Raw genomic sequence first — 10369 nt, 5'->3', positions numbered from 1 at the left:
GCTCCTGGGAGCATATGCTTCTGCCCACCAAATTGTTTTTTGCAAATGTCAAATGAAATTGAAAAAAAATTAGATGTGTTCTTTTGCCACACCCAAATGTTGCCTTCGAATTTTCAGTGAAAAATCTAAGCATTTTGAGTTGTGGAAAAAAAAAAATAATCAAACTCCAAATGTTATCTATTAATGTTATACTTAATTTTGTTTTTTTCATCGACAAAGTACCATTACCCCGTTTCGCTGAAAATTGTCAGGCACACTTGTTAGACTAAGATGTACATCCACAATTTTATTATTACTTATTTGTTTTGAATTTACTATTCATCGGGAGCATATGCTCCCAATAGACAAAACGGTCCTCCGAAAAGGGGAAAGAAAGAAACCACGACCAATGCTTATGAGCTGAAGAAAGGATACAAGAGGTAGGTTGATCAGATGAACAACCTGATGAGCTACAGATCCAACTAATTTTTGAAACTAAGGCAGAAGCAACACACAAGCGTGGGAGAGCTTAAAGTGAGGAAGAAGCCGACATCATCACAAGAAATAAGAGAAAGAACATGATGGCGACTCCAATCTTCCTCGAAACTTGTAGTGAAAAAACTCCATGGTTCCCATGGCTGAGCAAAACCTGCAAATACACCAGAGGGAAGAGATCCTTGTCTCAAATCTGGACATGCTTAGAAGGGCATCCACCAAATGCAAAGAAACAACAGGCCAAACGCAATGTGTAAGAGCAAAGCCAAAGTCCAAATCAGCAGTGTGCAGCATGGATAACAACCCCCTAAAACTGACAATTGGCAAGAATAGATACAATAGGGCAAGGAACATGCTAATGAGCAGTGGCAAAACAACATATGTCAGGTCCCAAGTGAGGCTGAAGAACCCGTTGAGCCGAATTATGACCAATCTCATTGATCTCTTTTGAAATATGGAACACCTGGGCATGAAGGTTGCAGGGTGAAGAAAAAGTAATCGGCTAGCATTTTCCGTATTGCCCAAGTAACAGAAGCATTAGACGCTTTAGCCGAAGCTGCAAACAAGGCTAGATAAAGACAACCAATGAGGAAATTAGGATGATAAATGTTAAGACATTTTGCCACTTGAGACGTCAAACGAAGAGCCAAAGCTTCTGCTTGAAAGGAGACTCTGTAAGTGTACAAGAGGCCTGAATCTGAATATTGATATCCTTCGTGCCTTGCTAATAACAAAGGTATACTTCAATACCTGTAGCCGTGATGCCATGATCTAACCCGTGATTTTTTTTTCATCTGAATGCTGCATCACACTAAATTCCTGGTCTTGAAATCATAAGATCAGATTTGATGGACTTTCGTGGAACAGGAATTTGGTGAGCCATGTGCAATAGAAATCATATTATTTTGGTGAGAAGGAGACAAATTTTGAGCCCATTCTACATCAAGAGCCTTAGCAGCAATATGCACATGGTAGGAAAGGCTCTTCTTTCTATTGAATAGATGATCATTTCGAGATTTTCATATGCACCACATAAAGTTGAGAGTATTAGTAATAGATGCAAAGGAATGATTTAGGTTGAGAAGAGCAAGAATGACAACATGCATAGTAGGATTGAGATGAATAAGAGCATGTATTCTAATGCACCAAGGAGCGTCTTGCCTCAGTTGCAAATATTAAGAAACTTGGTTTTTAAATTCGTGTAAATCCAAAACTCATGAATCTTGGCATGGTTTCATGACAAGGCAAAATGCGTCGTGGTAAAAAAATCGTCCAATTTGGGACAAGTTATGGCACAAGCCTGTTACAAATCGGAACTTATCACATGAAGCTTTGGGGGTTCCGATAGGGAACATGTCACCTTTTCTGGGCAAAATAACATTCACCGCCTCTTCTCGTCTTGTAGTTTTTTCTATAGGCAACATAGACCAATAGGACCGTCGTGCTAAAATATAGAATTATTCAGGGTTCGTTTGGCCTTTCTATACATTAATTGAGTTTTTAGGCATTTGATGTGCATCATCCAAATTTGAACTACAATCACAAGGTCCATTGCATCAAAATGGGTTGAAAAATCATAAAGGTGTCCCTCGCTACATGTTTAGGTCCCATCCAAGAAATGTGAATAGATTTCAAACATCTTGGTGTCTTGGCTCGACTACACAAATATTTAGAAACTTGGTTTTCAAATTCACGTGAATCCAAAACTTGACAGAATTTCATGAAACATGGCATTCCCACACATATAATCCACCAAAGGCATGACGTAGGGTATTACACCTGATGGTGGTCCGAACTTAGATAAACCCCTGTCGTGTTGATTGCTCGTTTCGCTCTTTTTGCACAACGATCCCTACAGTCAAACCGCAACTAGGCCCTTTGTCGCTCCCATAGATTGTCATACCCCGACATATTTGGCATGCCATGCAGGGGGATCACGTTTGTGAATCCGAATCAACTTTTTGCATGTCTACATCATCACTTTCTCGTCATCCATGGCGCCTAAGAAGGTCAAGGCTGCGTCAACGACCATCTCGCCCATGTCCAAGATCCCGACGCCAACGGCTACGGTCGACGGAGACAGAGGCGAATGTCGCCCGCAATGCAACGATGAGCGCAGTCACCACACCGCCAGGAGCTGTTGGAAATATGCCCTAGAGGCAATAATAAAATGGTTATTATCATATTTCCTTGTTCATGATAATCGTCTATTGTTCATGCTATAATTGTATTAACAGGAAACAGTAATACATGTGTGAATAAGTAGATCACAATGTGTCCCTAGCAAGCCTCTAGTTAGCTAGCTCGTTAGTCAATAGATGATCGTGGTTTCCTGATCATGGGCATCAGATGTCATTGATGACGGGATCACATCATTGGAGAATGATGTGATGGACAAGACCCAATCCTAAGCATATCACTAGATCGTATTGTTCGTATGCTAAAGCTTTTCTAATGTCAAGTGTCTTTTCCTTCGACCGTGAGATTGTGCAACTCCCGGATACCGTAGGAGTGCTTTGGGTGTATCAAACGTCACAACGTAACTGGGTGACTATAAAGGTGCACTACGGGTATCTCTGAAAGTGTCTGTTGGGTTGGTACGAATCAAGATCGGGATTTGTCACTCCGTGTGACGGAGAGGTATCTCTGGGCCCACTCGGTAGAACATCATCATGAGCTCAATGTGACTAAGGAGTTAGTCACACGATGACGTGCTACGGAACGAGTAAAGAGACTTACCGGTAACGAGTTTGAACAAGGTATAGGTATACCGACGATCGAATCTCAGGCAAGTTCTATACCGGCAGACAAAGGGAATCGTATACGGGATTGATTGAATCCTTGACATCGTGGTTCATCCGATGAGATCATCGTGGAGCAAGTGGGAGCCACCATGGGTATCCAGACCCCGCTGATGGTTATTGGCCGGAGAGGCGTCTCGGTCATGTCTGCCTGTCTCCCGAACCCGTAGGGTCAACACACTTGAGGTTCGATGACGCTAGGGTTATAGGGAATTGTTATACGAGGTTACTGAAAGTTGTTAGGAGTCTCGGATGAGATCCCGGACGTCACGAGGATCTCCGGAATGGTCCGGAGGTAAAGATTGATATATAGGACAGATGGTTTTGGACACCGGAAGTGTTTCGGGCGTCACCGGTAACGTACCGGGACCACCGGAGGTGGCCCCGGGGGTCCACCGAAGGGGGGCAACGACCCCAAAAGGCTAGATGGGCCTAGTGCGGGAGGGAACCAGCCCCTAGGTGGGCTGGTGCGCCTCCCACACCCAGCCCAATGCGCAAGTGGTGGGGAGAGGGGGCAACCCTAGGCACAGGTGGGCCTTAGGCCCACCAGGTGGTGCGCCACCCCCTCCCACCCTAGCCGCCGCCCCCCTTTCCCATCTGGTGGCTGCCGCACCACCTAGGGGGGAACCATAGGGGTGGCGCACCCCCTCCCCCTCCTCCTATAAATAGAGAGGGGTTTTGGCCCTTGGGAGAGAGACTTCTCTCTCTCCCTCGGCGCAGCCCTGCCCTTCTTCCTCCTCCTCTCTGCCGGTGCTTGGCGAAGCCCTACCGGAAGACCTCGTCTCTCCATCGATACCACGCCGTCGTGCTGCTGGAGTTCTTCCCCAACCTCTCCCTCCTCCTTGCTGGATCAAGGTGCGGGAGACGTCACCGGGCTGCACGTGTGTTGAACGCGGAGGTGCCGTAGTTCGGCACTAGATCGGAATCGCTGCGAGTACGACTCCATCAACCGCGTTCTAGCAACGCTTCCGCTTAGCAATCTTCAAAGGTATGAAGATGCTCTTACCCCTCTCTCGTTGCTCGTCTCTCCATAGGAAGATTTGAATATGCGTAGGAATTTTTTGAATTTATGCTACGCCAACCCAATAGGAGCGCCACCAGCCAAGAGCCGTACCTCATTGTTGTGACGCCCAAGGGCGTAGCCATGATGAAATCCAAGGATGACGAAGTGGCGGCAGCAGCCACAAAGCACGCTTCACGCCCATCGCAAGATGGTCGTTCCAAGCGTCCCGAGGATGCTCGCGGCTCCGGGCGATGCTAAGAACAAAACCCCGAGCATCAGTCTCAGGATGCTCATGGGCGCCCTCCATGCCAAACTATTGGCGGGCATCAGATGCAGATGCAGGAGCCGGACGACGGGTGCTTCTGTCCCTCTCAGGAGTAAGATCACCACCCACTCTTCGCGCCACGCCATGCCCAAGAAAAAGGCTGAAGCTGTGGCACGATCCCAGTTGCTGTTGGACTTCCCTCCTCCATTTGAGAAGATGGAAGATTGGAGGGCTACCATCCAGAGCCTCCTCAGCTTCGCCGACAACGACAAGCCCGAGAAGGTGAGGCCCTCTCGATAGCTCATGGCGCTGGCAAGGCCGGCTGGTGAGCACACCAGAGGCGGTGCTCCAACGGTGCAATCACCCCCACAACATCAATGGCAAGCTCAATGAGCCGATGTGCGACACATGGTGTCCATGGCATTGTCACACCCGTGGAAACATCAAGATCAGCACCAGGTCCTGCGGACCGGGAGGTCGAAGACGCGCGAATGACGATCGAGCGGCGTCAGGAAGCACATTGTTAGTCTAATGACCGTGCCTTAACAGAGGCATACGAACCTACGCGGAGGTTACTTGAGAGCATGCCTTATGAGATGGGTTGCCCAACGTTTACACGTGAGATGCAACAAGTTCGTTGGCCCTCGAACAAGACGTTCAAGCCAGAGCTGCCAGACAAATACGATGACAAGATCAGTCCGTCGGAGTTCCTAGGTGTTTACACCATCGCGGTGCAAGTTGTTGGGGGATGTGAAAAAAAGGTCTGTGCCAACCACTTTCCTTTGGTACTCAAGACCAACGTGCGAAGCTTGCTGCTGAACTTGCCGGAGAAATCTATCTCCTCTTGGGCGGATCTATGTAACCAGTTCATTGGTGCTTACCATGGAGGCCGCAAGCTTCCTGGTCAGCCCAGCGATCTGCACATACTTCCCTAGAGAGATGGTGAGTCCCTTCACAAGTATATCTAGTGATTCAGCCGCGTGCAGCACAACATCCCCAACATCCACCCTCCCGCTGTCACCGCCGCATTCCGTACAAACGTGCACAACAAACGAATGCACGAGGAGATGAACATCAACAAGGTGCGGGATATCGCCAAGCTTTACGCTCCGGCCGACAAGTGAGCACGTGCCGAGGAGGGGATGAGACTTCCAAGGGAATATGTCAGCGTGAAAGTCGACTCCCACAATGATGGCGCATCCACACTGAAAAAGAAGTGCCGGAAGTGCAACCGCAAGCGCAACGACAAGGAAGTGATGGCCTTCGAGGGCCCCGACAACTCCAATGCCGGCAAGAAGGCCAAGCAAGAAATCACCGACAAGGAGCCTTCCGTGTGCTCGTGTGATGACGAAGCCGTGGCTGGCGAGAAGAGCGACAAGACTGACGTGCCATACTGCAAGATCCACCGCACCAAGGGCCATGATCTCCAGGAGTGCTGGTAGGTTGAACAACTTGCCCGAAAGTAGAAACATCAATACAAGAAGCGCAACAAGGAGAAGGGCCAAGACAGTGCTGGGGGGTCCGGCAAGAAGAGCCGTGGCGGCCGTGGAGGACGCCACAACATGGCCAGACAACAAAAGGAGAAACCTGCTAGGGGCTACGACAAGAAGGAAAGAGAGGAGGATGATGACGGGGACGAAGAAGAGTTCGACGATGGAGAGTTCAAGAAGGAATGTGATGTGCATTGATGGAGGTGCATATTTTCACTCCTCTCACCGGAAGCTCAAGTAGTAGGCCCAGGAGATCAATGCAACGAAACTGACAATGGAGGAGCAAAAGCCTCTCAAGTGGTCCAACACACCCATCATATTTGACGCCGAGGATCACCCTGATCGTACAAGTGTGGTCGGGTGCTTGCCGTTGTTGGTTTCACCAACAATACGATACCTCAATGTGACAAAGATGCTGGTTGAGGGTGGGGCTGGCTTGAACTTGATCTCAACATAAGTGATCAATAGGCTGGAAATTCCCAATGAAGATCTCAAGCAAACATGCATGTTTCAAGGGATCAACCCGGGAAGAAACCATCCCAAGGGCAAAATCACCTTGGCGGTGACGTTCAGCAGCGAGCTCAACTATCGTATAGCAGAATCCTCGGTCGCCCAGCTCTGGCAAAATTCATGGTGGCTTCTCATTACACCTACAACACCATAAGGATGCTGGGACCGATGAGCATCATCACCATCCACTATGACAGGAAGGACATAGTTCTCTGTGCTGACAAGCTCTTCCGGGAGGCAGTGGGAGCATGTGTCGACAAGGCGCTTGCTCATACCGACAAACCTCCCAGGGGGAAGAAGGATAAGAAGACCGACAAGATATCCTGTAAGGACTCCGAGAAGCGCACCATAGAGTACAACACACCCGTCGAGGACGTGTCAGAGAGCTCTACTGCTAGTAGCAAGAAGTCCAAGGTTGCTATGCCCAAGACGAAGCAAGTCTCTGCAAGTGCGGATGGCTCGGGTGACAATTTCACAATAAGTGCCTGATGACAAATAGGAAAGCGCGCTCATTCCCTTCATGCGGGTGAATGTCGATGTGTTTGCATGGAAACCATCTGACACCCCGAGCGTTCCCACAGAGGCAATTGAGCATAACCTTGTTGTGTGTCCTCATGCAATACCCGTCAAGCAGAAGTTTATAAAGCAAGCCTTATAACAACAAGAGTTTATTGCCAAAGAGATCAAGAAATTGGAAGTGACATGCGTGATTAGAGGAATGATCCATCCTACATGGTTAGCAAATCCAGTCATAGTACAGAAGAAAAATGGAAAGAGGCGACTTTGTATTGATTTCACTGGTCTTTATAAAGTTTGCTCAATAGACCCTTTCCCTTTGTCGCACATCGACCAAATTGTCAACTCCACTACTGGTTGTGATCTTCTCTCTTTTGTTGATGCCTATTGTAGTTATCACCATATTTTTACGTCCAAAGAAGATGAGGAGAAAACCACATCCATCACTCTATGTGGGACACACTGCTTCAACCGTATGCCTTTTACATTTAAAAGAGAGGGATCAATGTTTGCAAGGGTTGTCTAGATTGGTGTTGAACCCCAGCTACACAGGAATGTGGAAGCTTATATGGATGACATAGTGGTAAAGACCAAGGGCAAAGCAACACCGATCCAAGACACAAAAGAAACATTTGCAAACCTGTGCAAGATTAACTTGAAGCCCAACCATGAGAAGTGCGTGTTTGGCGTCCCCTCTGACAAGCTTCTAGGGTTCTTTGTGGCTCAGCAAAGAATTAAAGCCAATCCCGACAAGATTAAAGCCATTGAGCAGTTGGAAGCACCGAAGCGCATGAAGGTTGTACGACGTCTTGCCGGTTGCGTTGCCGCCCTAAGTAGGTTCATCTCCAAGTCTCCCTAGCGCGTCTTGCCATTTTTCAAAATCTTGAAAAAGGCAGGTCCTTTGAAATGGACCCTTGAAGCGAAGGCCGCACTTCAGGACTTGAAGAAGTACTTGTCCTCCAGGCCAACACTAGTTGTGCCAAGGCCATAAGAGCTATTGCTACTATACTTGGAGACAACCAATAAAGTGGTCAGTGCCACATTAATCACAGAGGGGGAGGCATAGGAAGAAGAGGAAGCAACCACAGACCCACCAAGCGACAAGTCGGGATCTTCTCCAGCAAGACAGGGTACCAACAAGCCAGGTTCAACACAAGAAGCAAATTAGCAAATTACAAGGAAGAAAATGGTGCAACGCCCAGTTTACTTTGTAAGCTCCCTTCTTCAAGGGGCTAGGTCAAGGTACACAGGCATGCAAAAGTTGCTCTTTGGTCTTCTCATGGCCTCAAGAAAGTTGCACCATTACTTCCAAGCACACTAGATTACCATCGTCACTCGCTTTCATATGCAACGCATCCTGAGGAATCCAGTGGCCACCGACAGGATAGTGCAGTAGGCGTTGGAGCTGTCAAGCTTTGATTACAATTTTTTAGCACAAGTACTATGGGGACCCCGACACATAAGTCGTGATCACGGAATGCACGTGTACAGTGATCCTAGAGATCATTGTTCACTGAACACACAAAAGCTGGGTAACAAGAGTCTTGCATCCGTACGTACCGTCTTACACAAATCATGACCATTACGAGCAAGTCTTACATAGATAGGGCCATGGAGTCCAAACACCAAACATAATTAGCAGCAAAAATCTTGAACGAAAGCGTGAACCCATGTCATGTGCCTTCCTTGTATGCATTCTGACAAGGAAGCGTCCTAGTTCGCATACTCATCACCATTGAACACTTCACCATATTCCTGTCCTTCCGTGCCTAGCCAATTAAATAACAAGTGGAAAGCAAATGAGTACTTTGAATGTACTCGCAAGAAACCCATGTTTGGAACAAGGTACAACAATGCATGATATAGCACCAAGTAGGTAAGTTGCAGAAAGCTAACTTTAAGTGAAATGACAGGATCAAACATCTTATGAAGGCATGCATCATGAGGTTGCAGATAACCATAAGAACAAGTTACATATATCAATATATGCAGGGGTTGAACATCTCACGTTCAATCATTATGTAAAGTCATTTCACTTAGATCAAGTATCATCTTTCTCACCCACACACTCATGCCAAGTTTGTGAAAGCATCGGATGTAGTTTAAGCAGGACCACCAACTATCCATGACCATGGACACGAGTATTCAAATAGTTCTACACTATGCAGAGGTTGCATGATTTACCCACAAGACTCGGGGAACTTCCATGTCATCCGACTCGCGGTATATTACATACCCAAAGTAAGTACCCCGAACAATGCCTTTCCCCCGGCGACACTAAACAAAGAGTCCACTCGTTGGCCCACGTCCTCATGATGTACATCATACGAGACTTGCTCAAGATCATACCATCCGTGAGGGGACACAACGGTGTGCCCGATGTTTGTGAAAGCAACCCATGGTCACCCTACCACGCATGACCCCGTATCAAGAGAGTGACTCGACTCTCCCGCCAATAGTAATGGATGCTATCTACTAGCATCGAGCAAGGTAATCAACAAAGCCTCGTCCCAAAAAGGGGTATCATGGACGCACATGTAAGGTTGGGACGGTCAGGAGATCTTAGATCTCCCCATTTCTGAAAACACACACACAACTTGCCTCAGCACACCTCTTCTTTCTCAAGTGGTTACCTATCTCAACATCATCTCCCTTGGGCATTAGTGGCACTTGACGGGGTTTAGAAAAGTCTTTGAAATCATTTCCTTTCCGACACCATGCATTTTCCCATCCCACTTGCGTAGCAACTACTTAGCATCCTAACTACTTCCCACTGCACAACCCTCATTGGAAGGTAGGGTCATGCTCAGTGCAAGTATTAATGAGGAAAGTAACGGAGGTAACCCACCATGATGGTCACTGTTTTATTCATGATTCGATGCAACAGATAAAGTGCTATATGCCATGCAAAAATGGTTTCTTAAACATGGTCAAAGGGTTGCTTGCCTAGCTCAACAAAGTCTTCAAAGTCTTCAAGTGCTTCCTCTCCAACTCCCTCATCAAGAATGTTATCTATCGTCGCAAAGTCAAGGGGTACAAATAAAACCACGAAAAAAACAGGGAAACTAAATCACTCCCAGAAATTCCAAACCATTTTTGTAAAACACTAGGTTGAAAACTAAAAATACTAAAATTACTAGTTTCTGGTTTTGGGGCGTAAAAAGTGGTGAAAAGCATTTTTAACAGAGTTTAAGAATGCTTTAAGAAGGTTTTAAATACAAACTGTACCAAATTTATTTTCAAAGTGATGCACAAGTGGCATCATTTAATAGGTGGTATTTCATAGGAATTTAGAAATTGGAATTATTGG

This window comes from Hordeum vulgare, chromosome 3H (genome assembly GCF_904849725.1).
Source record: "Hordeum vulgare subsp. vulgare chromosome 3H, MorexV3_pseudomolecules_assembly, whole genome shotgun sequence".
Taxonomy (NCBI): Eukaryota; Viridiplantae; Streptophyta; class Magnoliopsida; order Poales; family Poaceae; genus Hordeum; species Hordeum vulgare.
This window is presented reverse-complemented; position numbering follows the sequence as displayed.